Source organism: Rhinoderma darwinii, unplaced genomic scaffold, assembly GCF_050947455.1.
Source record: "Rhinoderma darwinii isolate aRhiDar2 unplaced genomic scaffold, aRhiDar2.hap1 Scaffold_4323, whole genome shotgun sequence".
Classification (NCBI taxonomy): Eukaryota; Metazoa; Chordata; class Amphibia; order Anura; family Rhinodermatidae; genus Rhinoderma; species Rhinoderma darwinii.
The window spans coordinates 23,159-46,812 of NW_027463832.1; the positions used below are offsets into that span (position 1 = coordinate 23,159).

At 41.7% G+C, this 23,654-nt stretch overlaps 32 pseudogenes; all 32 read left to right on the plus strand.

Moving 5' to 3' along the window:
• Nucleotides 1-236: 236 nt before the first annotated feature.
• LOC142712921 (5S ribosomal RNA) lies at nt 237-353 on the plus strand (annotated as a pseudogene).
• Nucleotides 354-607: 254 nt separating this feature from the next.
• LOC142712796 (5S ribosomal RNA) lies at nt 608-725 on the plus strand (annotated as a pseudogene).
• Nucleotides 726-793: 68 nt separating this feature from the next.
• LOC142712907 (5S ribosomal RNA) lies at nt 794-911 on the plus strand (annotated as a pseudogene).
• A 69-nt stretch (nt 912-980) lies between these two features.
• On the plus strand, nt 981-1,097 carry LOC142712865 (5S ribosomal RNA; annotated as a pseudogene).
• Nucleotides 1,098-2,096: 999 nt separating this feature from the next.
• On the plus strand, nt 2,097-2,213 carry LOC142712866 (5S ribosomal RNA; annotated as a pseudogene).
• Nucleotides 2,214-2,467: 254 nt separating this feature from the next.
• LOC142712894 (5S ribosomal RNA) lies at nt 2,468-2,585 on the plus strand (annotated as a pseudogene).
• A 455-nt stretch (nt 2,586-3,040) lies between these two features.
• Nucleotides 3,041-3,157, plus strand: LOC142712858 (5S ribosomal RNA; annotated as a pseudogene).
• A 254-nt stretch (nt 3,158-3,411) lies between these two features.
• On the plus strand, nt 3,412-3,529 carry LOC142712941 (5S ribosomal RNA; annotated as a pseudogene).
• An 813-nt stretch (nt 3,530-4,342) lies between these two features.
• Nucleotides 4,343-4,459, plus strand: LOC142712918 (5S ribosomal RNA; annotated as a pseudogene).
• Nucleotides 4,460-5,085: 626 nt separating this feature from the next.
• LOC142712908 (5S ribosomal RNA) lies at nt 5,086-5,203 on the plus strand (annotated as a pseudogene).
• Nucleotides 5,204-5,272: 69 nt separating this feature from the next.
• On the plus strand, nt 5,273-5,389 carry LOC142712867 (5S ribosomal RNA; annotated as a pseudogene).
• Nucleotides 5,390-6,759: 1,370 nt separating this feature from the next.
• On the plus strand, nt 6,760-6,877 carry LOC142712909 (5S ribosomal RNA; annotated as a pseudogene).
• Nucleotides 6,878-6,946: 69 nt separating this feature from the next.
• Nucleotides 6,947-7,063, plus strand: LOC142712869 (5S ribosomal RNA; annotated as a pseudogene).
• Nucleotides 7,064-10,297: 3,234 nt separating this feature from the next.
• Nucleotides 10,298-10,414, plus strand: LOC142712911 (5S ribosomal RNA; annotated as a pseudogene).
• Nucleotides 10,415-10,669: 255 nt separating this feature from the next.
• LOC142712922 (5S ribosomal RNA) lies at nt 10,670-10,786 on the plus strand (annotated as a pseudogene).
• A 69-nt stretch (nt 10,787-10,855) lies between these two features.
• Nucleotides 10,856-10,972, plus strand: LOC142712870 (5S ribosomal RNA; annotated as a pseudogene).
• Nucleotides 10,973-11,413: 441 nt separating this feature from the next.
• Nucleotides 11,414-11,530, plus strand: LOC142712924 (5S ribosomal RNA; annotated as a pseudogene).
• A 440-nt stretch (nt 11,531-11,970) lies between these two features.
• LOC142712726 (5S ribosomal RNA) lies at nt 11,971-12,089 on the plus strand (annotated as a pseudogene).
• A 440-nt stretch (nt 12,090-12,529) lies between these two features.
• On the plus strand, nt 12,530-12,646 carry LOC142712830 (5S ribosomal RNA; annotated as a pseudogene).
• Nucleotides 12,647-12,715: 69 nt separating this feature from the next.
• Nucleotides 12,716-12,832, plus strand: LOC142712813 (5S ribosomal RNA; annotated as a pseudogene).
• Nucleotides 12,833-13,459: 627 nt separating this feature from the next.
• On the plus strand, nt 13,460-13,576 carry LOC142712882 (5S ribosomal RNA; annotated as a pseudogene).
• Nucleotides 13,577-13,830: 254 nt separating this feature from the next.
• Nucleotides 13,831-13,947, plus strand: LOC142712917 (5S ribosomal RNA; annotated as a pseudogene).
• Nucleotides 13,948-14,175: 228 nt separating this feature from the next.
• LOC142712829 (5S ribosomal RNA) lies at nt 14,176-14,292 on the plus strand (annotated as a pseudogene).
• A 69-nt stretch (nt 14,293-14,361) lies between these two features.
• On the plus strand, nt 14,362-14,478 carry LOC142712871 (5S ribosomal RNA; annotated as a pseudogene).
• Nucleotides 14,479-14,919: 441 nt separating this feature from the next.
• Nucleotides 14,920-15,036, plus strand: LOC142712898 (5S ribosomal RNA; annotated as a pseudogene).
• A 999-nt stretch (nt 15,037-16,035) lies between these two features.
• Nucleotides 16,036-16,152, plus strand: LOC142712936 (5S ribosomal RNA; annotated as a pseudogene).
• Nucleotides 16,153-17,708: 1,556 nt separating this feature from the next.
• LOC142712910 (5S ribosomal RNA) lies at nt 17,709-17,825 on the plus strand (annotated as a pseudogene).
• Nucleotides 17,826-21,235: 3,410 nt separating this feature from the next.
• On the plus strand, nt 21,236-21,353 carry LOC142712887 (5S ribosomal RNA; annotated as a pseudogene).
• Nucleotides 21,354-22,724: 1,371 nt separating this feature from the next.
• On the plus strand, nt 22,725-22,842 carry LOC142712884 (5S ribosomal RNA; annotated as a pseudogene).
• Nucleotides 22,843-22,911: 69 nt separating this feature from the next.
• LOC142712897 (5S ribosomal RNA) lies at nt 22,912-23,028 on the plus strand (annotated as a pseudogene).
• A 69-nt stretch (nt 23,029-23,097) lies between these two features.
• On the plus strand, nt 23,098-23,214 carry LOC142712872 (5S ribosomal RNA; annotated as a pseudogene).
• A 255-nt stretch (nt 23,215-23,469) lies between these two features.
• LOC142712904 (5S ribosomal RNA) lies at nt 23,470-23,586 on the plus strand (annotated as a pseudogene).
• The last annotated feature ends 68 nt before the right edge of the window (nt 23,587-23,654 follow it).

Genomic DNA, 23,654 nt, shown 5'->3' on the forward strand with positions numbered 1-23,654 from the left:
ATTTTGTTTCACAATAGATTAAATAGGACTATGGATTAAAGCATTTAACGTCAATGGCAATTCTAAGCTGTATGTGCCTGCTCTCGTCAGATCGCAGAAGTTACATAGCTTAAGGCCTCGCTAGTACCAGTGTGGGAGACTGTCTGGGAGTCCGTGGTGTGGTTGAATTTTTATTATGTCGTTTAGATTTTGTTTCACAATCAATTAAAAAGGACTATGGATTAAAGCATTTAATGTCAATGGCCATTCTAAGCTGAATGTCCCTGCTCTCGTCAGATCGCAGAAGTTACACAGCTTAAGGCCTCGCTAGTACCAGTGTGGGAGACTGTCTGGGAATCCGTGGTGCGGTTGACTTTTTATTATGTCGTTTAGATTTTGTTTCACAATCGATTAAAAAGGACTATGGATTAAAGCATTTAATGTCAATGGCCATTCTAAGCTGAATGTGCCTGCTCTCGTTAGATTGCAGAAGTTACACAGCTTAACGCCTCGCTAGTACCAGTGTGGGAGACTGTCTGGGAATCCGTGGTGTGGTTGACTTTTTATTATGTCGTTTAGATTTTGTTTCACAATCGATTAAAAAGGACTATGGATTAAAGCATTTAATGTCAATCGCCATTCTAAGCTGAATGTCCCTGCTCTCGTCAGATCGCAGAAGTTACACAGCTTAAGGCCTCGCTAGTACCAGTGTGGGAGACTGTCTGGGAATCCGTGGTGCGGTTGCCTTTTTATTATGTCGTTTAGATTTTGTTTCACAATCGATTAAAAAGGACTATGGATTAAAGCATTTATTGTCAATGGCCATTCTAAGCTGAATGTGCCTGCTCTCGTCAGATCGCAGAAGTTACACAGCTTAAGGCCTTGCTAGTACCAGTGTGGGAGACTGTCTGGGAATCCGTGGTGCGGTTGCCATTTTATTATGTCGTTTAGATTTTGTTTCACAATCGATTAAATAGGACTATGGATTAAAGCATTTACCGTCAATGGCCATTCTAAGCTGAATGTGCCTGCTCTCGTCAGATCGCAGAAGTTACACAGCTTAAGGCCTCGCTAGTACCAGTGTGGGAGACTGTCTGGGAATCCGTGGTGCGGTTGACTTTCTATTATGTTGTTTAGATTTTGTTTCACAATAGATTAAATAGGACTATGGATTAAGGCTTTTAATGTCAATGGCCATTCTAAGCTGAATGTGCCTGCTCTCGTCAGATCGCAGAAGTTACACAGCTTAAGGCCTTGCTAGTACCAGTGTGGGAGACTGTCTGGGAATCCGTGGTGCGGTTGACTTTTTATTATGTCGTTTAGATTTTGTTTCACAATCGATTAAAAAGGACTATGGATTAAAGCATTTAATGGCAATGGCCATTCTAAGCTGCATGTGCCTGCTCTCGTTAGATCGCAGAAGTTACACAGCTTAACGCCTCGCTAGTACCAGTGTGGGAGACTGTCTGGGAATCCGTGGTGCGGTTGACTTCTTATTATGTCGTTTAGATTTTGTTTCACAATAGATTAAATAGGACTATGGATTAAAGCATTTAACGTCAATGGCCATTCTAAGCTGAATGTGGCTGCTCTCGTCAGATCGCAGAAGTTACACAGCTTAAGGCCTCGCTAGTACCAGTGTGGGAGACTGTCTGGGAATCCGTGGTGCGGTTGAATTTTTATTATGTCGTTTAGATTTTGTTTCACAATCGATTAAAAAGGACTATGGATTAAAGCATTTAATGTCAATGGCCATTCTAAGCTGAATGTCCCTGCTCTCGTCAGATCGCAGAAGTTACACAGCTTAAGGCCTCGCTAGTACCAGTGTGGGAGACTGTCTGGGAATCCGTGGTGTGGTTGACTTTTTATTATGTTGTTTAGATTTTGTTTCACAATAGATTAAAAAGGACTATGGATTAAAGCATTTAATGTCAATGGCCATTCTAAGCTGAATGTCCCTGCTCTCGTCAGATTGCAGAAGTTACACAGCTTAAGGCCTCGCTAGTACCAGTGTGGGAGACTGTCTGGGAATCCGTGGTGCGGTTGACTTTCTCTTATGTTGTTTAGATTTTGTTTCACAATAGATTAAATAGGACTATGGATTAAGGCTTTTAATGTCAATGGCCATTCTAAGCTGAATGTGCCTGCTCTCGTCAGATCGCAGAAGTTACACAGCTTAAGGCCTCGCTAGTACCAGTGTGGGAGACTGTCTGGGAATCCGTGGTGCGGTTGACTTTTTATTATGTCGTTTAGATTTTGTTTCACAATCGATTAAAAAGGACTATGGATTAAAGCATTTAATGGCAATGGCCATTCTAAGCTGAATGTGCCTGCTCTCGTTAGATCGCAGAAGTTACACAGCTTAACGCCTCGCTAGTACCAGTGTGGGAGACTGTCTGGGAATCCGTGGTGCGGTTGACTTTTTATTATGTCGTTTAGATTTTGTTTCACAATAGATTAAATAGGACTATGGATTAAAGCTTTTAACGTCAATGGCCATTCTAAGCTGAATGTGCCTGCTCTCGTCAGATCGCAGAAGTTACACAGCTTAAGGCCTCGCTAGTACCAGTGTGGGAGACTGTCTGGGAATCCGTGGTGCAGTTGACTTTTTATTATGTCGTTTAGATTTTGTTTCACAATCGATTAAAAAGGACTATGGATTAAAGCATTTAATGTCAATGGCCATTCTAAGCTGCATGTGTCTGCTCTCGTCAGATCGCAGAAGTTTCACAGCTTAAGGCCTCGCTAGTACCAGTGTGGGAGACTGTCTGGGAATCCGTGGTGTGGTTGACATTTTATTATGTTGTTTAGATTTTGTTTCACAATAGATTAAAAAGGACTATGGATTAAAGCATTTAATGTCAATGGCCATTCTAAGCTGAATGTCCCTGCTCTCGTCAGATTGCAGAAGTTACACAGCTTAAGGCCTCGCTAGTACCAGTGTGGGAGACTGTCTGGGAATCCGTGGTGCGGTTGACTTTCTATTATGTTGTTTCTATTATGTTGTTTAGATTTTGTTTCACAATAGATTAAATAGTTCTATGGATTAAGGCTTTTAATGTCAATGGCCATTCTAAGCTGAATGTGCCTGCTCTCGTCAGAACGCAGAAGTTACACAGCTTAAGGCCTCGCTAGTACCAGTTTGGGAGACTGTCTGGGAATCCGTGGTGCGGTTGACTTTTTATTATGTTGTTTAGATTTTGTTTCACAATAGATTAAATAGGACTATGGATTAAGGCTTTTAATGTCAATGGCCATTCTAAGCTGAATGTGCTTGCTCTCGTCAGATCGCTGAAGTTACACAGCTTAAGGCCTCGCTAGTACCAGTGTGGGAGACTGTCTGGGAATCTGTGGTGCGGTTGACTTTTTATTATGTTGTTTAGATTTTGTTTCACAATAGATTAAATAGGACTATGGATTAAGGCTTTTAATGGCAATGGCCATTCTAAGCTGAATGTGCCTGCTCTCGTCAGATCGCAGAAGTTACACAGCTTAAGGCCTCGTTAGTACCAGTGTGGGAGACTGTCTGGGAATCCGTGGTGCGGTTGACTTTTTATTATGTCGTTTAGATTTTGTTTCACAATCGATTAAAAAGGACTATGGATTAAAGCGTTTAATGTCAATGGCCATTCTAAGCTGAATGTGCCTGCTCTCGTTAGATTGCAGAAATTACACAGCTTAACGGCTCGCTAGTACCAGTGTGGGAGACTGTCTGGGAATCCGTGGTGTAGTTGACTTTTTATTATGTCGTTTAGATTTTGTTTCACAATAGATTAAATAGGACTATGGATTAAAGCATTTAACGTCAATGGCCATTCTAAGCTGAATGTGCCTCCTTTCGTCAGATCGCAGCAGTTACACAGCTTAAGGCCTCGCTAGTACCAGTGTGGGAGACTGTCTGGGAATCCGTGGTGCGGTTGAATTTTTATTATGTCGTTTAGATTTTGTTTCACAATCGATTAAAAAGGACTATGGATTAAAGCATTTAATGTCAATGGCCATTCTAAGCTGAATGTCCCTGCTCTCGTCAGATCGCAGAAGTTACACAGCTTAAGGCCTCGCTAGTACCAGCGTTGGAGACTGTCTGGGAATCCGTGGTGCGGTTGAACTTTTATTATGTCGTTTAGATTTTGTTTCACAATCGATTAAAAAGGACTATGGATTAAAGCATTTAATGTCAATGGCCATTCTAAGCTGAATGTCCCTGCTCTCGTCAGATCACAGAAGTTACACAGCTTAAGGCCTCGCTAGTACCAGTGTGGGAGACTGTCTGGGAATCCGTCGTGTGGTTGACTTTTTATTATGTTGTTTAGATTGTGTTTCACAATAGATTAAATAGGACTATGGATTAAGGCTTTTAATGTCAATGGCCATTCTAAGCTGAATGTGCCTGCTCTCGTCAGATCGCAGAAGTTACACAGCTTAAGGCCTCGCTAGTACCAGTGTGGGAGACTGTCTGGGAATTTGTGGTGCGGTTGACTTTTTATTATGTCGTTTAGATTTTGTTTCACAATCGATTTAAAAGGACTATGGATTAAAGCATTTAATGTCAATGGCCATTCTAAGCTGAATGTGCCTGCTCTCGTTAGATCACAGAAGTTACACAGCTTAACGCCTCGCTAGTACCAGTGTGGGAGACTGTCTGGGAATCCGTGGTGCGGTTGACTTTTTATTATGTCGTTTAGATTTTGTTTCACAATAGATTAAATAGGACTATGGATTAAAGCATTTAACGTCAATGGCAATTCTAAGCTGTATGTGCCTGCTCTCGTCAGATCGCAGAAGTTACATAGCTTAAGGCCTCGCTAGTACCAGTGTGGGAGACTGTCTGGGAGTCCGTGGTGTGGTTGAATTTTTATTATGTCGTTTAGATTTTGTTTCACAATCAATTAAAAAGGACTATGGATTAAAGCATTTAAAGTCAATGGCCATTCTAAGCTGAATGTCCCTGCTCTCGTCAGATCGCAGAAGTTACACAGCTTAAGGCCTCGCTAGCACCAGTGTGGGAGACTGTCTGGGAATCCGTGGTGCGGTTGCCTTTTTATTATGTCGTTTAGATTTTGTTTCACAATCGATTAAAAAGGACTATGGATTAAAGCATTTATTGTCAATGGCCATTCTAAGCTGAATGTGCCTGCTCTCGTCAGATCGCAGAAGTTACACAGCTTAAGGCCTTGCTAGTACCAGTGTGGGAGACTGTCTGGGAATCCGTGGTGCGGTTGCCTTTTTATTATGTCGTTTAGATTTTGTTTCACAATCGATTAAAGAGGACTATGGATTAAAGCATTTAATGTCAATGGCCATTCTAAGCTGAATGTGCCTGCTCTCGTCAGATCGCAGAAGTTACACAGCTTAAGGCCTCGCTAGTACCAGTGTGGGAGACTGTCTGGGAATCCGTGGTGCGGTTGACTTTTTATTATGTCGTTTAGATTTTGTTTCACAATAGATTAAATAGGACTATGGATTAAGGCTTTTAATGTCAATGGCCATTCTAAGCTGAATGTGCCTGCTCTCGTCAGATCGCAGAAGTTACACAGATAAAGGCCTCGCTAGTACCAGTGTGGGAGACTGTCTCGGAATCCGTGGTGCGGTTGACTTTTTATTATGTTGTTTAGATTTTGTTTCACAATAGATTAAATAGGACTATGGATTAAAGCATTTAACGTCAATGGCCATTCTAAGCTGAATGTGCCTGCTCTCGTCAGAACGCAGAAGTTACACAGCTTAAGGCCTCGCTAGTACCAGCGTTGGAGACTGTCTGGGAATCCGTGGTGCGGTTGAATTTTTATTATGTCAATAAGATTTTGTTTCACAATCGATTAAAAAGGACTATGGATTAAGGCTTTTAATGTCAATGGCCATTCTAAGTTGAATGTGCCTGCTCTCGTCAAAGCGCAGAAGTTACACAGCTTAAGGCCTCGCTAGTACCAGTGTGGGAGATTGTCTGGGAATCCGTGGTGCGGTTGAATTTTTATTATGTCGTTTAGATTTTGTTTCACAATCGATTAAAAAAGACTATGGATTAAAGCATTTAATGTCAATGGCCATTCTAAGCTGAATGTCCCTGCTCTCGTCAGATCGCAGAAGTTACACAGCTTAAGGCCTCAACAGTACCAGTGTGGGAGACTGTCTGGGAATCCGTGGTGCGGTTGACTTTTTATTATGTCGTTTAGATTTTGTTTCACAATAGATTAAATAGGACTTTGGATTAAGGCTTTTAATGTCAATGGCCATTCTAAGCTGAATTTGCCTGCTCTCGTTAGATCGCAGAAGTTACACAGCTTAACGTCTCGCTAGTACCTGTGTGGGAGACTGTCTGGGAATCCGTGGTGCGGTTGACTTTTTATTATGTCGTTTAGATTTTGTTTCACAATAGATTAAATAGGACTATGGATTAAAGCATTTTACGTCAATGGCCATTCTAAGCTGAATGTGCCTGCTCTCGTCAGATCGCAGAAGTTACACAGCTTAAGGCCTCACCAGTACCAGTGCGGGAGACTGTCTGGGAATCCGTGGTGCGGTTGACTTTTTATTATGTCGTTTAGATTTTGTTTCACAATTGATTAAAAAGGACTATGGATTAAAGCATTTATCGTCAATGGCCATTCTAAGCTGAATGTGCCTGCTCTCGTCAGAACGCAGAAGTTACACAGCTTAAGGCCTCGCTAGTACCAGTGTGGGAGACTTTCTGGGAATCCATGGTGCGGTTGAATTTTTATTATGTCGTTTAGATTTTGTTTCACAATCGATTAAAAAGGACTATGGATTAAAGCATTTATTGTCAATGGCCATTCTAAGCTGAATGTGCCTGCTCTCGTCAGATCGCAGAAGTTACACAGCTTAAGGCCTTGCTAGTACCAGTGTGGGAGACTGTCTGGGAATCCGTGGTGCGGTTGCCTTTTTATTATGTCGTTTAGATTTTGTTTCACAATCGATTAAAGAGGACTATGGATTAAAGCATTTAATGTCAATGGCCATTCTAAGCTGAATGTGCCTGCTCTCGTCAGATCGCAGAAGTTACACAGCTTAAGGCCTCGCTAGTACCAGTGTGGGAGACTGTCTGGGAATCCGTGGTGCGGTTGACTTTTTATTATGTCGTTTAGATTTTGTTTCACAATAGATTAAATAGGACTATGGATTAAGGCTTTTAATGTCAATGGCCATTCTAAGCTGAATGTGCCTGCTCTCGTCAGATCGCAGAAGTTACACAGATAAAGGCCTCGCTAGTACCAGTGTGGGAGACTGTCTCGGAATCCGTGGTGCGGTTGACTTTTTATTATGTTGTTTAGATTTTGTTTCACAATAGATTAAATAGGACTATGGATTAAAGCATTTAACGTCAATGGCCATTCTAAGCTGAATGTGCCTGCTCTCGTCAGAACGCAGAAGTTACACAGCTTAAGGCCTCGCTAGTACCAGCGTTGGAGACTGTCTGGGAATCCGTGGTGCGGTTGAATTTTTATTATGTCAATAAGATTTTGTTTCACAATCGATTAAAAAGGACTATGGATTAAGGCTTTTAATGTCAATGGCCATTCTAAGTTGAATGTGCCTGCTCTCGTCAAAGCGCAGAAGTTACACAGCTTAAGGCCTCGCTAGTACCAGTGTGGGAGATTGTCTGGGAATCCGTGGTGCGGTTGAATTTTTATTATGTCGTTTAGATTTTGTTTCACAATCGATTAAAAAAGACTATGGATTAAAGCATTTAATGTCAATGGCCATTCTAAGCTGAATGTCCCTGCTCTCGTCAGATCGCAGAAGTTACACAGCTTAAGGCCTCAACAGTACCAGTGTGGGAGACTGTCTGGGAATCCGTGGTGCGGTTGACTTTTTATTATGTCGTTTAGATTTTGTTTCACAATAGATTAAATAGGACTTTGGATTAAGGCTTTTAATGTCAATGGCCATTCTAAGCTGAATTTGCCTGCTCTCGTTAGATCGCAGAAGTTACACAGCTTAACGTCTCGCTAGTACCTGTGTGGGAGACTGTCTGGGAATCCGTGGTGCGGTTGACTTTTTATTATGTCGTTTAGATTTTGTTTCACAATAGATTAAATAGGACTATGGATTAAAGCATTTTACGTCAATGGCCATTCTAAGCTGAATGTGCCTGCTCTCGTCAGATCGCAGAAGTTACACAGCTTAAGGCCTCACCAGTACCAGTGCGGGAGACTGTCTGGGAATCCGTGGTGCGGTTGACTTTTTATTATGTCGTTTAGATTTTGTTTCACAATTGATTAAAAAGGACTATGGATTAAAGCATTTATCGTCAATGGCCATTCTAAGCTGAATGTGCCTGCTCTCGTCAGAACGCAGAAGTTACACAGCTTAAGGCCTCGCTAGTACCAGTGTGGGAGACTTTCTGGGAATCCATGGTGCGGTTGAATTTTTATTATGTCGTTTAGATTTTGTTTCACAATCGATTAAAAAGGACCATGGATTAAAGCATTTAATGTCAATGGCCATTCTAAGCTGAATGTCCCTGCTCTTGTCAGTTCGCAGAAGTTACACAGCTTAAGGCCTCGCTAGTACCAGTGTGGGAGACTGTCTGGGAATCCGTGGTGCGGTTGAATTTTGATTATGTCGTTTAGATTTTGTTTCACAATCGATTAAAAAGGACTATGGATTAAAGCATTTAATGTCAATGGCCATTCTAAGCTGAATGTCCCTGCTCTCGTCAGATCGCAGAAGTTACGCAGCGTAAGGCCTCGCTAGTACCAGTGTGGGAGACTGTCTGGGAATCCGTGGTGCGTTTGACTTTTTATTATGTCGTTTAGATTTTGTTTCACAATCGATTAAAAAGGACTATGGATTAAAGCATTTAATGTCAATGGCCATTCTAAGCTGAATGTGCCTGCTCTCGTTAGATCGCAGAAGTTACACAGCTTAACGCCTCGCTAGTACCAGTGTGGGAGACTGTCTGGGAATCCGTGGTGCGGTTGACTTTTTATTATGTCGTTTAGATTTTGTTTCACAATAGATTAAATAGGACTATGGATTAAAGCATTTAATGTCAATGGCCATTCTAAGCTGAATGTGCCTGCTCTCGTCAGATCGCAGAAGTTACACAGCTTAAGGCCTCGCTAGTACCAGTGTGGGAGACTGTCTGGGAATCCGTAGTGCGGTTGACTTTTTATTATGTCGTTTAGATTTTGTTTCACAATAGATTAAATAGGACTATGGATTAAAGCATTTAATGTCAATGGCCATTCTAAGCTGAATGTCCCTGCTCGCGTCAGATCGCAGAAGTTACACAGCTTAAGGCCTCGCTAGTACCAGTGTGGGAGACTGTCTGGGAATCAGTGGTGCGGTTGAATATTTATTATGTCGTTTAGATTTTGTTTCACAATCGATTAAAAAGGACTATGGATTAAAGCATTTAATGTCAATGGCCATTCTAAGCTGAATGTGCCTGCTCTCGTCAGATCGCAGAAGTTACACAGCTTAAGGCCTCGCTTATCACCAGTGTGGGAGACTGTCTGGGAATCCGTGGTGCGGTTGACTTTTTATTATGTCGTTTAGATTTTGTTTCACAATCGATTAAAAAGGACTATGGATTAAAGCATTTAATGTCAATGGCCATTCTAAGCTGAATGTCCCTGCTCTCGTCAGATCGCAGAAGTTACACAGCTTAAGGCCTCGCTAGTATCAGTGTGGGAGACTGTCTGGGAATCTGTGGTGCGGTTGACTTTTTATTATGTCGTTTAGATTTTGTTTCACAATCGATTAAAAAGGACTATGGATTAAAGCATTTAATGTCAATGGCCATTCTAAGCTGAATGTGCCTGCTCTCGTCAGATCGCAGAAGTTACACAGCTTAAGGCCTCGCTTATCACCAGTGTGGGAGACTGTCTGGGAATCCGTGGTGCGGTTGAATTTTTATTATGTCGTTTAGGTTTTGTTTCACAATCGATTAAAAAGGACTATGGATTAAAGCATTTAATGTCATTGGCCATTCTAAGCTGAATGTCCCTGCTTTCGTCAGATCGCAGAAGTTACACAGCTTAAGGCCTCGCTAGTATCAGTGTGGGAGGCTGTCTGGGAATCTGTGGTGCGGTTGACTTTTTATTATGTCGTTTAGATTTTGTTTCACAATCGATTAAAAAGGACTATGGATTAAAGCATTTAATGTCAATGGCCATTCTAAGCTGAATGTGCCTGCTCTCGTCAGATCGCAGAAGTTACACAGCATAAGGCCTCGCTTATCACCAGTGTGGGAGACTGTCTGGGAATCCGTGGTGCGGTTGACTTTTTATTATGTCGTTTAGATTTTGTTTCACAATCGATTAAAAAGGACTATGGATTAAAGCATTTCATGTCAATGGCCATTCTAAGCTGAATGTGCCTGCTCTCGTTAGATCGCAGAAGTTACACAGCTTAAGGCCTCGCTAGTACCAGTGTGGGAGACTGTCTGGGAATCCGTGGTGCGGTTGACTTTTTATTATGTCGTTTAGATTTTGTTTCACAATCGATTAAAAAGGACTATGGATTAAAGCATTTAATGTCAATGGCCATTCTAAGCTGAATGTGCCTGCCCTCGGCAGATCGCAGAAGTTACACAGCTTAAGGCCTCGCTAGTACCAGTGTGGGAGACTGTCTGGGAATCCGTGGTGCGGTTGACTTTTTATTATGTCGTTTAGATTTTGTTTCACAATCGATTAAAAAGGACTATGGATTAAACCATTTAATGTCAATGGCCATTCTAAGCTGAATGTCCCTGCTCTCGTCAGATCGCAGAAGTTACACAGCTTAAGGCCTCGCTAGTACCAGTGTGGGAGACTGTCTGGGAATCCGTGGTGCGGTTGACTTTTTATTATGTTATTTAGATTTTGTTTCACAATAGATTAAATAGGACTATGGATTAAGGCTTTTAATGTCAATGGCCATTCTAAGCTGAATGTGCCTGCTCTCGTCAGATCGCAGAAGTTACACAGCTTAAGGCCTCGCTAGTACCAGTGTGGGAGACTGTCTGGGAATCCGTGGTGCGGTTGACTTTTTATTATGTCGTTTAGATTTTGTTTCACAATCGATTAAAAAGGACTATGGATTAAAGCATTTAATGTCAATGGCCATTCTAAGCTGAATGTGCCTGCTCTCGTCAGATCGCAGAAGTTACACAGCTTAAGGCCTCGCTAGTACCAGTGTGGGAGACTGTCTAGGAATCCGTGGTGCGGTTGACTTCTTATTATGTTGTTTAGATTTTGTTTCACAATCAATTAAAAAGGACTATGGATTAAAGCATTTAATGTCAATGGCCATTCTAAGCTGAATGTGCCTGCTCTCGTCAGATCACAGAAGTTACACAGCTTAAGGCCTCGCTAGTACCAGTGTGGGAGACTGTCTGGGAATCCGTGGTGCGGTTGAATTTTTATTATGTCGTTTAGATTTTGTTTCACAATCGATTAAAAAGGACTATGGATTAAAGCATTTAATGTCAATGGCCATTCTAAGCTGAATGTCCCTGCTCTCGTCAGATCGCAGAAGTTACACAGCTTAAGGCCTCGCTAGTACCAGTGTGGGAGACTGTCTGGGAATCCGTGGTGCGGTTGACTTTTTATTATGTTGTTTAGATTTTGTTTCACAATAGATTAAATAGGACTATGGATTAAGGCTTTTAATGTCAATGGCCATTCTAAGCTGAATGTGCCTGCTCTCGTCAGATCGCAGAAGTTACACAGCTTAAGGCCTCGCTAGTACCAGTGTGGGAGACTGTCTGGGAAACCGTGGTGTGGTTGACTTTTTATTATGTCGTTTAGATTTTGTTTCACAATCGATTAAAAAGGACTATGGATTAAAGCATTTAATGTCAATGGCCATTCTAAGCTGAATGTGCCTGCTCTCGTTAGATCGCAGAAGTTACACAGCTTAACGCCTCGCTAGTACCAGAGTGGGAGACTGTCTGGGAATCCTTGGTGCGGTTGACTTTTTATTATGTCGTTTAGATTTTGTTTCACAATAGATTAAATAGGACAATGGATTAAAGCATTTAACGTCAATGGCCATTCTAAGCTGAAATTGCCTGCTCTCGTCAGATCGCAGAAGTTACACAGCTTAAGGCCTCGCTAGTACCAGTGTGGGAGACTGTCTGGAAATCCGTGGTGCTGTTGAATTTTTATTATGTCGTTTAGATTTTGTTTCACAATCGATTAAAAAGGACTATGGATTAAAGCATTTAATGTCAATGGCCATTCTAAGCTGAATGTCCCTGCTCTCGTCAGATCGCAGAAGTTACACAGCTTAAGGCATCGCTAGTACCAGGGTGGGAGACTGTCTGGGAATCCGTGGTGCGGTTCAATTTTTATTATGTCGCTTAGATTTTGTTTCACAATCGATTAAAAAGGACTATGGATTAAAGCATTTAATGTCAATGGCCATTCTAAGCTGAATGTGCCTGCTCTCGTCAGATCGCAGAAGTTACACAGCTTATGGCCTCGCCAGTAGCAGTGTGGGAGACTGTCTGGGAATCCGTGGTGCGGTTGACTTTTTATTATGTCGTTTAGATTTTGTTTCACAATCGATTAAAAAGGACTATGGATTAAAGCATTTAATGTCAATTGCCATTCTAAGCTGAATGTGCCTGCTCTCGTCAGATCGCAGAAGTTACACAGCTTAAGGCCTCGCTAGTACCAGTGTGGGAGACTGTCTGGGAATCCGTGGTGCGGTTGACATTTTATTATGTAGTTTAGATTTTGTTTCACAATAGATTAAATAGGACTATGGAATAAAGCATTTAACGTCAATGGCCATTCTAAGCTGAATGTACCTGCTCTCGTCAGAACGCAGAAGTTACACAGCTTAAGGCCTCGCTAGTACCAGTGTGGGAGACTGTCTGGGAATCCGTGGTGCGGTTGAATTTTTATTATGTCGTTTAGATTTTGTTTCACAATCGATTAAAAAGGACTATGGATTAAAGCATTTAATGTCAATGGCCATTCTAAGCTGAATGTCCCTGCTGTCGTCAGATCGCAGATGTTACACAGCTTAAGGCCTCTCTAGTACCAGTGTGGGAGACTGTCTGGGAATCCGTGGTGTGGTTGACTTTTTATTATGTCGTTTAGATTTTGTTTCACAATAGATTAAATAGGACTATGGATTAAAGCATTTAACGTCAATGGCCATTCTAAGCTGAATGTGCCTGCTCTCGTCAGAACGCAGAATTTACACAGCTTAATGCCTCGCTAGTACCAGTGTGGGAGACTGTCCGGGAATCCGTGGTGCGGTTGAATTTTTATTATGTCGTTTAGATTTTGTTTCACAATCGATTAAAAAGGACTATGGATTAATGCATTTAATGTCAATGGCTATTCTAAGCTGAATGTCCCTGCTCTCGTCAGAATGCAGAAGTTACACAGCTTAAGGCCTCGCTAGTACCAGTGTGGGAGACTGTCTAGGAATCTGTGGTGCGGTTGACTTTTTCTTATGTCGTTTAGATTTTGTTTCACAATAGATTAAATAGGACTATGGATTAAAGCATTTAACGTCAATGGCCATTCTAAGCTGAATGTGCCTGCTCTCGTCAGAACGCAGAAGTTACACAGCTTAAGGCCTCGCTAGTACCAGTGTGGGAGACTGTCTGGGAATCCGTGGTGCGGTTGAATTTTATTATGTCGTTTAGATTTTGTTTCACAATCGATTAAAAAGGAATATGGATTAAAGCATTTAATGTCAATGGCCATTCTAAGCTGAATGTCCCTGCTCTCGTCCGATTGCAGAAGATACACAGCTTAAGGCCTCGCTAGTACCAGTGTGGGAGACTGTCTGGGAATCCGTGGTGCAGTTGAATTTTTATTATGTCGTTTAGATTTTGTTTCACAATCGATTAAAAAGGACTATGGATTAAAGCATTTAATGTCAATGGCCATTCTAAGCTGAATGTCCCTGCTCTCGTCAGATCGCAGAAGTTAGACAGCTTAAGGCCTCGCTAGTACCAGTGTGGGAGACTGTCTGGGAATCCGTGGTGCGGTTGACTTTTTATTATGTCGTTTAGATTTTGTTTCACAATCAATTAAAAAGGACTATGGATTAAAGCCTTTAATGTCAATCGCCATTCTAAGCTGATTGTGCCTGCTCTCGTCAGATCGCAGAAGTTACACAGCTTAAGGCCTCGCTAGTACTAGTGTGGGAGACTTTTTATTATGTCGTTTAGATTTTGTTTCACAATAGATTAAATAGGACTATGGATTAAAGCATTTAACGTCAATGGCCATTCTAAGCTGAATGTGCCTGCTCTCGTCAGAACGCAGAAGTTACACAGCTTAAGGCCTCGCTAGTACCAGTGTGGGAGACTCTCTGGGAATCCGTGGTGCGGTTGACTTTTTATTATGTCGTTTAAATTTTGTTTCTCAATCGATTAAAAAGGACTATGGATTACAGCATTTAATGTCAATGGCCATTCTAAGCTGAATGTGCCTGCTCTCGTCAGATCGCAGAAGTTACACAGCTTAAGGCCTCGCTAGTACCAGTGTGGGAGACTGTCTGGGAATCCGTGGTGCGGTTGACTTTTTATTATGTCGTTTAGATTTTGTTTCACAATAGATTAAATAGGACTATGGATTAAAGCATTTAACGTCAATGGCCATTCTAAGCTGAATGTGCCTGCTCTCGTCAGAACGCAGAAGTTACACAGCAAAAGGCCTCGCTAGTACCAGTGTGGGAGACTGTCTGGGAATCCGTGGTGCGGTTGACTTTTTATTATGTCATTTAGATTTTGTTTCACAATCGATTAAAAAGGACTATGGATTAAAGCATTTAATGTCAATGGCCATTCTAAGCTGAATGTGCCTGCTCTCGTTAGATCGCAGAAGTTACACAGCTTAACGCCTCGCTAGTACCAGTGTGGGAGACTGTCTGGGAATCCGTGGTGCGGTTGACTTTTTATTATGTCGTTTAGATTTTGTTTCACAATAGATTAAATAGGACTATGGATTAAAGCATTTAACGTCAATGGCCATTCTAAGCTGAATGTCCCTGCTCTCGTCAGATCGCAGAAGTTACACAGCTTAAGGCCTCGCTAGTACTAGTGTGGGAGACTGTCTGGGAATCCGTGGTGCGGTTGACTTCTTATTATGTCGTTTAGATTTTGTTTCACAATCGATTAAAAAGGACTATGGATTAAAGCATTTAATGTCAATGGCCATTCTAAGCTGAATGTTCCTGCTCTCGTCAGATCGCAGAAGATACACAGCTTAAGGCCTCGCTAGTACCAGTGTGGGAGACTGTCTGGGAATCCGTGGTGCGGTTGACTTTTTATTATGTCGTTTAGATTTTGTTTCACAATCGATTAAAAAGGACTATGGATTAAAGCATTTAATGTCAATGGCCATTCTAAGCTGAATGTGCCTGCTCTCGTCAGATCGCAGAAGTTACACAGCTTAAGGCCTCGCTAGTACCAGTGTGGGATACTGTCTGGGAATCCGTGGTGCGGTTGACTTTTTATTATGTCGTTTAGATTTTGTTTCACAATAGATTAAATAGGACTATGGATTAAAGAATTTAACGTCAATGGCCATTCTAAGCTGAATGTGCCTGCTCTCGTCAGAACGCAGAAGTTACACAGCTTAAGGCTTTGCTAGTACCAGTGTTGGAGACTGTCTGGGAATCCGTGGTGCGGTCGAATTTTTATTATGTCGTTTAGATTTTGTTTCACAATCGATTAAAAAGGACTATGGATTAAAGCATTTAATGTCAATGGCCATTCTAAGCTGAATTTCCCTGCTCTCGTCAGATCGCAGAAGTTACACAGCTTAAGGCCTCGCTAGTACCAGCGTGGGAGACTGTCTGGGAATCCGTGGTGCGGTTGACTTTTTATTATGTTGTTTAGATTTTGTTTCACAATAGATTAAATAGGACTATGGATTAAGGCTTTTAATGTCAATGGCCATTCTAAGCTGAATGTGCTTGCTCTCGTCAGATCGCAGAAGTTACACAGCTTAAGGCCTTGCTAGTACCAGTGTGGGAGACTGTCTGGGAATCCGTGGTGCGGTTGACTTTTTATTATGTCATTTAGATTTTGTTTCACAATCGATTAAAAAGGACTATGGATTAAAGCATTTAATGTCAATGGCCATTCTAAGCTGATTGTGCCTGCTCTCGTCAGATCGCAGAAGTTACACAGCTTAAGGCCTCGCTAGTACCAGTGTGGGAGACTGTCTGGGAATCCGTGGTGCGGTTGACTTTTTATTATGTCGTTTAGATTTGTTTCACAATCGATTAAAAAGGACTATGGATTAAAGCGTTTAATGTCAATGGCCATTCTAAGCTGAATGTGCCTGCTCTCGTTAGATCGCAGAAGTTACACTGCTTAACGCCTCGCTAGTACCAGTGTGGGAGACTGTCTGGGAATCCGTGGTGCGGTTGACTTTTTATTATGTCGTTTAGATTTTGTTTCACAATAGATTAATTAGGACTATGGATTAAAGCATTTAACGTCAATGGCCATTCTAAGCTGAATGTGCCTGTTCTAGTCAGATCGCAGAAGTTACACAGCTTAAGGCCTCGCTAGTACCAGTGTGGGAGACTGTCTTTGAATCCGTGGTGTGGTTGAATTTTTATTATGTCGTTTAGATTTTGTTTCACAATCGATTAAAAAGGACTATGGATTAAAACATTTAATGTCAATGGCCATTCTAAGCTGAATGTCCCTGCTCTCGTCAGATAGCAGAAGTTACACAGCTTAAGGCCTCGCTAGTACCAGTGTGGGAGACTGTCTGGGAATCCGTGGTGCGGTTGCCTTTTTATTATGTCGTTTAGATTTTGTTTCACAATAGATTAAATAGGACTATGGATTAAAGCATTTAACGTCAATGGCCATTCTAAGCTGAATGTGCCTGCTCTCGTCAGAACGCAGAAATTACACAGATTAAGGTCTCGCTAGTACCAGTGTGGGAGACTGTCTGGGAATCCGTGGTGCGGTTGAATTTTTATTATGTCGTTTAGATTTTGTTTCACAATCGATTAAAAAGGACTATGGATTAAAGCATTTTAAGTCAATGGCCATTCTAAGCTGAATGTCCCTGCTCTCGTCAAATCGCAGAAGTTACACAGCTTAAGGCCTCGCTAGTACCAGTGTGGGAGACACTCTGGGAATCCGTGGTGCGGTTGTCTTTTTATTATGTTGTTTAGATTTTGTTTCACAATAGATTAAATAGGACTATGGATTAAGGCTTTTAATGTCAATGGCCATTCTAAGCTGAATGTGCCTGCTCTCGTCAGATCGCAGAAGTTACCCAGCTTAAGACCTCGCTAGTACCAGTGTGGGAGACTGTCTGGGAATCCGTGGTGCGGTTGACTTTTTATTATGTGGTTTAGATTTTGTTTCACAATCGATTAAAAAGGACTATGGATTAAAGCATTTAATGTCAATGCCCATTCTAAGCTGAATGTGCCTGCTCTCGTTAGATCGCAGAAGTAACACGGCTTAACGCCTCGCTAGTACCAGTGTGGGAGACTGTCTGGGAATCCGTGGTGCGGTTGACTTTTTATTATGTCGTTTAGATTTTGTTTCACAATAGATTAAATAGGACTATGGATTAAAGCATTTAATGTCAATGGCCATTCTAAGCTGAATGTGCCTGCTCTCGTCAGATCGCAGAAGTTACACAGCTTAAGGCCTCGCTAGTACCAGTGTGGGAGACTGTCTGGGAATCCGTGGTGTGGTTGACTTTTTGTTATGTCGTTTAGATTTTGTTTCACAATCGATTAAAAAGGACTATGGATTAAAGCATATAATGTCAATGGCCATTCTAAGCTGTATGTGCCTGCTCTCGTCAGATCGCAGAAGTTACACAGCTTAAGGCCTCGCTAGTACCAGTGTGGGAGACTGTCTGGGAATCCGTGGTGCGGTTGACTTTTTATTATGTCGTTTAGATTTTGTTTCACAATCGATTAAAAAGGACTATGGATTAAAGCATTTAATGTCAATGGCTATTCTAAGCTGAATGTCCCTGCTCTCGTCAGATCGCAGAAGTTACACAGCTTAAGGCCTCGCTAGTACCAGTGTGGGAGACTGTCTGGGAATCCGTGGTGCGGTTGGCTTTTTATTATGTTGTTTAGATTTTGTTTCACAATAGATTAAATAGGACTATGGATTAAGGCTTTTAATGTCAATGGCCATTCTAAGCTGAATGTGCCTGCTCTCGTCAGATCACAGAAGTTACACAGCTTAAGGCCTCGCTAGTACCAGTGTGGGAGACTGTCTGGGAATCCGTGGTGCGGTTGACTTTTTATTATGTCGTTTAGATTTGTTTCACAATCGATTAAAAAGGACTATGGATTAAAGCGTTTAATGTCAATGGCCATTCTAAGCTGAATGTGCCTGTTCTCGTTAGATCGCAGAAGTTACACTGCTTAACGCCTCGCTAGTACCAGTGTGGGAGACTGTCTGGGAATCCGTGGTGCGGTTGACTTTTTATTATGTCGTTTAGATTTTGTTTCACAATAGATTAATTAGGACTATGGATTAAAGCATTTAACGTCAATGGCCATTCTAAGCTGAATGTGCCTGCTCTAGTCAGATCGCAGAAGTTACACAGCTTAAGGCCTCGCTAGTACCAGTGTGGGAGACTGTCTTTGAATCCGTGGTGTGGTTGAATTTTTATTATGTCGTTTAGATTTTGTTTCACAATCGATTAAAAAGGACTATGGATTAAAGCATTTAATGTCAATGGCCATTCTAAGCTGAATGTCCCTGCTTTCGTCAGATAGCAGAAGTTACACAGCTTAAGGCCTCGCTAGTACCAGTGTGGGAGACTGTCTGGGAATCCGTGGTGCGGTTGACTTTTTATTATGTCGTTTAGATTTTGTTTCACAATAGATTAAATAGGACTATGGATTAAAGCATTTAACGTCAATGGCCATTCTAAGCTGAATGTGCCTGCTCTCGTCAGAACGCAGAAATTACACAGATTAAGGTCTCGCTAGTACCAGTGTGGGAGACTGTCTGGGAATCCATGGTACGGTTGAATTTTTATTATGTCGTTTAGATTTTGTTTCACAATCGATTAAAAAGGACTATGGATTAAAGCATTTAATGTCAATGGCCATTCTAAGCTGAATGTCCCTGCTCTCGTCAGTTCGCAGAAGTTACACAGCTTAAGGCCTCGCTAGTACCAGTGTGGGAGACTGTCTGGGAATCCGTGGTGCGGTTGACTATTTATTATGTCGTTTAGATTTTGTTTCACAATCGATTAAAAAGGACTATGGATTAAAGCATTTAATGTCAATGGCCATTCAAAGCTGAATGTGCCTGCTCTCGTCAGATCGCAGAAGTTACACAGCTTAAGGCCTCGCTAGTACCAGTGTGGAGACTATCTGGGAAACTGTGGTGCGGTTGACTTTTTATTATGTCGTTTAGATTTTGTTTCACAATAGATTAAATAGGACTATGGATTAAAGCATTTAACGTCAATGGCCATTCTAAGCTGAATGTGCCTGCTCTCGTCAGATTGCAGAAGTTACACAGCTTAAGGCCTCGCTAGTACCAGTGTGGGAGACTGTCTGGGAATCCGTGGTGCGGTTGAATTTTTATTATATCGTTTAGATTTTGTTTCACAATCGATTAAAAAGGACTATGGATTAAAGCATTTAATGTCAATGGCCATTCTAAGCTGAATGTCCCTGCTCTCGTCAGATAGCAGAAGTTACACAGCTTAAGGCCTCGCTAGTACCAGTGTGGGAGACTGTCTGGGAATCCGTGGTGCGGTTGAATTATTATTATGTCGTTTAGATTTTGTTTCACAATCGATTAAAAAGGACTATGGATTAAAGCATTTAATGTCAATGGCCATTCTAAGCTGAATGTCCCTGCTCTCGTCAGATCGCAGAAGTTACACAGCTTAAGGCCTCGCTAGTACCAGTGTGGGAGACTGTCTCGGAATCTGTGGTGCGGTTGACTTTTTATTATGTCGTTTAGATTTTGTTTCACAATCGATTAAAAAGGACTATGGATTAAAGCATTTAATGTCAATGGCCATTCAAAGCTGAATGTGCCTGCTCTCGTCAGATCGCAGAAGTTACACAGCTTAAGGCCTCGCTAGTACCAGTGTGGGAGACTGTCTGGGAATCTGTGGTGCGGTTGACTTTTTATTATGTCGTTTAGATTTTGTTTCACAATAGATTAATTAGGACTATGGATTAAAGCATTTAACGTCAATGGCCATTCTAAGCTGAATGTGCCTGCTCTCGTCAGATCGCAGAAGTTACACAGCTTAAGGCCTCGCTAGTACCAGTGTGGGAGGCTGTCTGGGAATCCGTGGTGCGGTTGAATTTTTATTATATCGTTTAGATTTTGTTTCACAATCGATTAAAAAGGACTATGGATTAAAGCATTTAATGTCAATGGCCATTCTAAGCTGAATGTCCCTGCTCTCGTCAGATAACAGAAGTTACACAGCTTAAGGCCTCGCTAGTACCAGTGTGGGAGACTGTCTGGGAATCCGTGGTGCGGTTGAATTATTATTATGTCGTTTAGATTTTGTTTCACAATCGATTAAAAAGGACTATGGATTAAAGCATTAAATGTCAATGGCCATTCTAAGCTGAATGTCCCTGCTCTCGTCAGATCGCAGAAGTTACACAGCTTAAGGCCTCGCTAGTACCAGTGTGGGAGACTGTCTGGGAATACGTGGTGTGTTTGGCTTTTTATTATGTCGTTTAGATTTTGTTTCACAATCGATTAAAAAGGACTATGGATTAAAGCATTTAATGTCAATGGCCATTCTAAGCTGAATGTCCCTCCTCTCGTCAGACAGCAGAAGTTACACAGCTTAAGGCCTCGCTAGTACAAGTGTGGGAGACAGTCTGGGAATCCGTGGTGCGGTTGACTTTTTATTATGTCGTTTAGATTTTGTTTCACAATAGATTAAATAGGACTATGGATTAAAGCATTTAACGTCAATGGCCATTCTAAGCTGAACCGCTCTCGTCAGAATGCAGCAGTTACACAGCTTAAGGCCTCGCTAGTACCAGTGTGGGAGACTGTCTGGGAATCCGTGGTGCGGTTGAATTTTTATTATGTCGTTTAGATTTTGTTTCACAATCGATTAAAAAGGACTATGGATTAAAGCATTTAATGTCAATGGCCATTCTAAGCTGAATGTGCCTGCTCTTGTCAGATCGCAGAAGTTACACAGCTTAAGGCCTCGCTAGTACCAGTGTGGGAGACTGTCTGGGAATCCGTGGTGCGGTTGAATTTTTATTATGTCGTTTTAGATTTTGTTTCACAATCGATTAAAAAGGACTATGGATTAAAGCATTTAATTTCAATGGCCATTCTAAGCTGAATGTGCCTGCTCTCGTCAGATCGCAGAAGTTACACAGCTTAAGGCCTCGCTAGTACCAGTGTGGGAGACTGTCTGGGAATCCGTGGTGCGGTTGAATTTTTATTATGTCGTTTAGCTTTTGTTTCACAATCGATTAAAAAGGACTATGGATTAAAGCATTTAATGTCAATGGCCATTCTAAGCTGAATGTGCCTGCTCTCGTCAGATCGCAGAAGTTACACAGCTTAAGCCCTCGCTAGTACCAGTGTGGGAGACTGTCTGGGAATCCGTGGTGCGGTTGACTTTTTATTATGTCGTTTAGATTTTGTTTCACAATCGATTAAAAAGGACTATGGATTAAAGCATTTAATGTCTATGGCCATTCTAAGCTGAATGTGCCTGCTCTCGTTAGATCGCAGAAGTTACACAGCTTAACGCCTCGCTAGTACCAGTGTGGGAGACTGTCTGGGAATCCGTGGTGCGGTTCACTTTTTATTATGTTGTTTAGATTTTGTTTCACAATAGATTAATTAGGACTATGGATTAAAGCATTTAACGTCAAAGGCCATTCTAAGCTGAATGTGCCTGCTCTCGTCAGATCGCAGAAGTTACACAGCTTAAGGCCTCGCTAGTACCACTGTGGGAGACTGTCTGGGAATCAGTGGTGTGGTTGACTTTTTATTATGTCGTTTAGATTTTGTTTCACAATCGATTAAAAAGGACTATGGATTAAAGCATTTAATGTCAATGGCCATTCTAAGCTGAATGTCCCTGCTCTCGTCAGATAGCAGAAGTTACACAGCTTAAGGCCTCGCTAGTACCAGTGTGGGAGACTGTCTGGGAATCCGTGGTGCGGTTGACTTTTTATTATGTCGTTTAGATTTTGTTTCACAATAGATTAAATAGGACTATGGATTAAAGCATTTAACGTCAATGGCCATTCTAAGCTGAATGTGCCTGCTCTCGTCAGAACGCAGAAGTTACACAGCTTAAGGCCTCGCTAGTACCAGTGTGGGAGACTGTCTAGGAATCCGTGGTGCGGTTGAATTTTTATTATGTCGTTTAGATTTTGTTTCACAATCGATTAAAAAGGACTATGGATTAAAGCATTTAATGTCAATGGTCATTCTAAGCTGAATGTCCTTGCTCTCGTCAGATCGCAGAAGTTACACAGCTTAAGGCCTCGCTAGTACCAGTGTGGGAGACTGTCTGGGAATCCGTGGTGCGGTTGACTTTTTATTATGTCGTTTAGATATTGTTTCACAATAGATTAAATAGGACTATGGATTAAAGCATTTAACGTCAATGGCCATTCTAAGCTGAATGTTCCTGCTCTCGTCAGATCGCAGAAGTTACACAGCTTAAGGCCTCGCTAGTACCAGTGTGGGAGACTGTCTGGGAATCCGTGGTGCAGTTGAATTTTTATTATGTCGTTTTAGATTTTGTTTCACAATCGATTAAAAAGGACTATGGATTAAAGCATTTAATTTCAATGGCCATTCTAAGCTGAATGTCCCTGCTCTCGTCAGATCGCAGAAGTTACACAGCTTAAGGCCTCGCTAGTACCAGTGTGGGAGACTGTCTGGGAATCCGTGGTGCGGTTGACTTTTTATTATGTCGTTTAGATTTTGTTTCACAATCGATTAAAAAGGACTATGGATTAAAGCATTTAATGTCAATGGCCATTCTAAGCTGAATGTGCCTGCTCTCGTCAGATCGCAGAAGTTACACAGCTTAAGGCCTCGCTAGTACCAGTGTGGGAGACTGTCTGGGAATCCGTGGTGCGGTTGATTTTTTATTATGTCGTTTAGATTTTGTTTCACAATCGATTAAAAAGTACTATGGATTAATGCATTTAACGTCAATGGCCATTCTAAGCTGAATGTGCCTGCTCTCGTCAGATCGCAGAAGTTACACAGCTTAAGGCCTCGCTAGTACCAGTGTGGGAGACTGTCTGGGAATCCGTGGTGCGGTTGACTTTTTATTATGTCGTTTAGATTTTGTTTCACAATCGATTAAAAAGGACTATGGATTAAAGCATTTAATGTCAATGGCCATTCTAAGCGGAATGTGCCTGCTCTCATCAGATCGCAGAAGTTACACAGCTTAAGGCCTCGCTAGTACCAGTGTGGGAGACTGTCTGCAAATCCGTGGTGCGGTAGACTTTTTATTATGTCGTTTAGATTTTGTTTCACAATCGATTAAAAAGGACTATGGATTAAAGCATTTAATGTCAATGGCCATTCTAAGCTGAATGTGCCTGCTCACGTCAGATCGCAGAAATTACACAGCTTAAGGCCTCGCTAGTACCAGTGTGGGAGACTGTCTGGGAATCCGTGGTGCGGTTGACTTTTTATTATGTCGTTTAGATTTTGTTTCACAATAGATTAAATAGGACTATGGATTAAAGCATTTAAT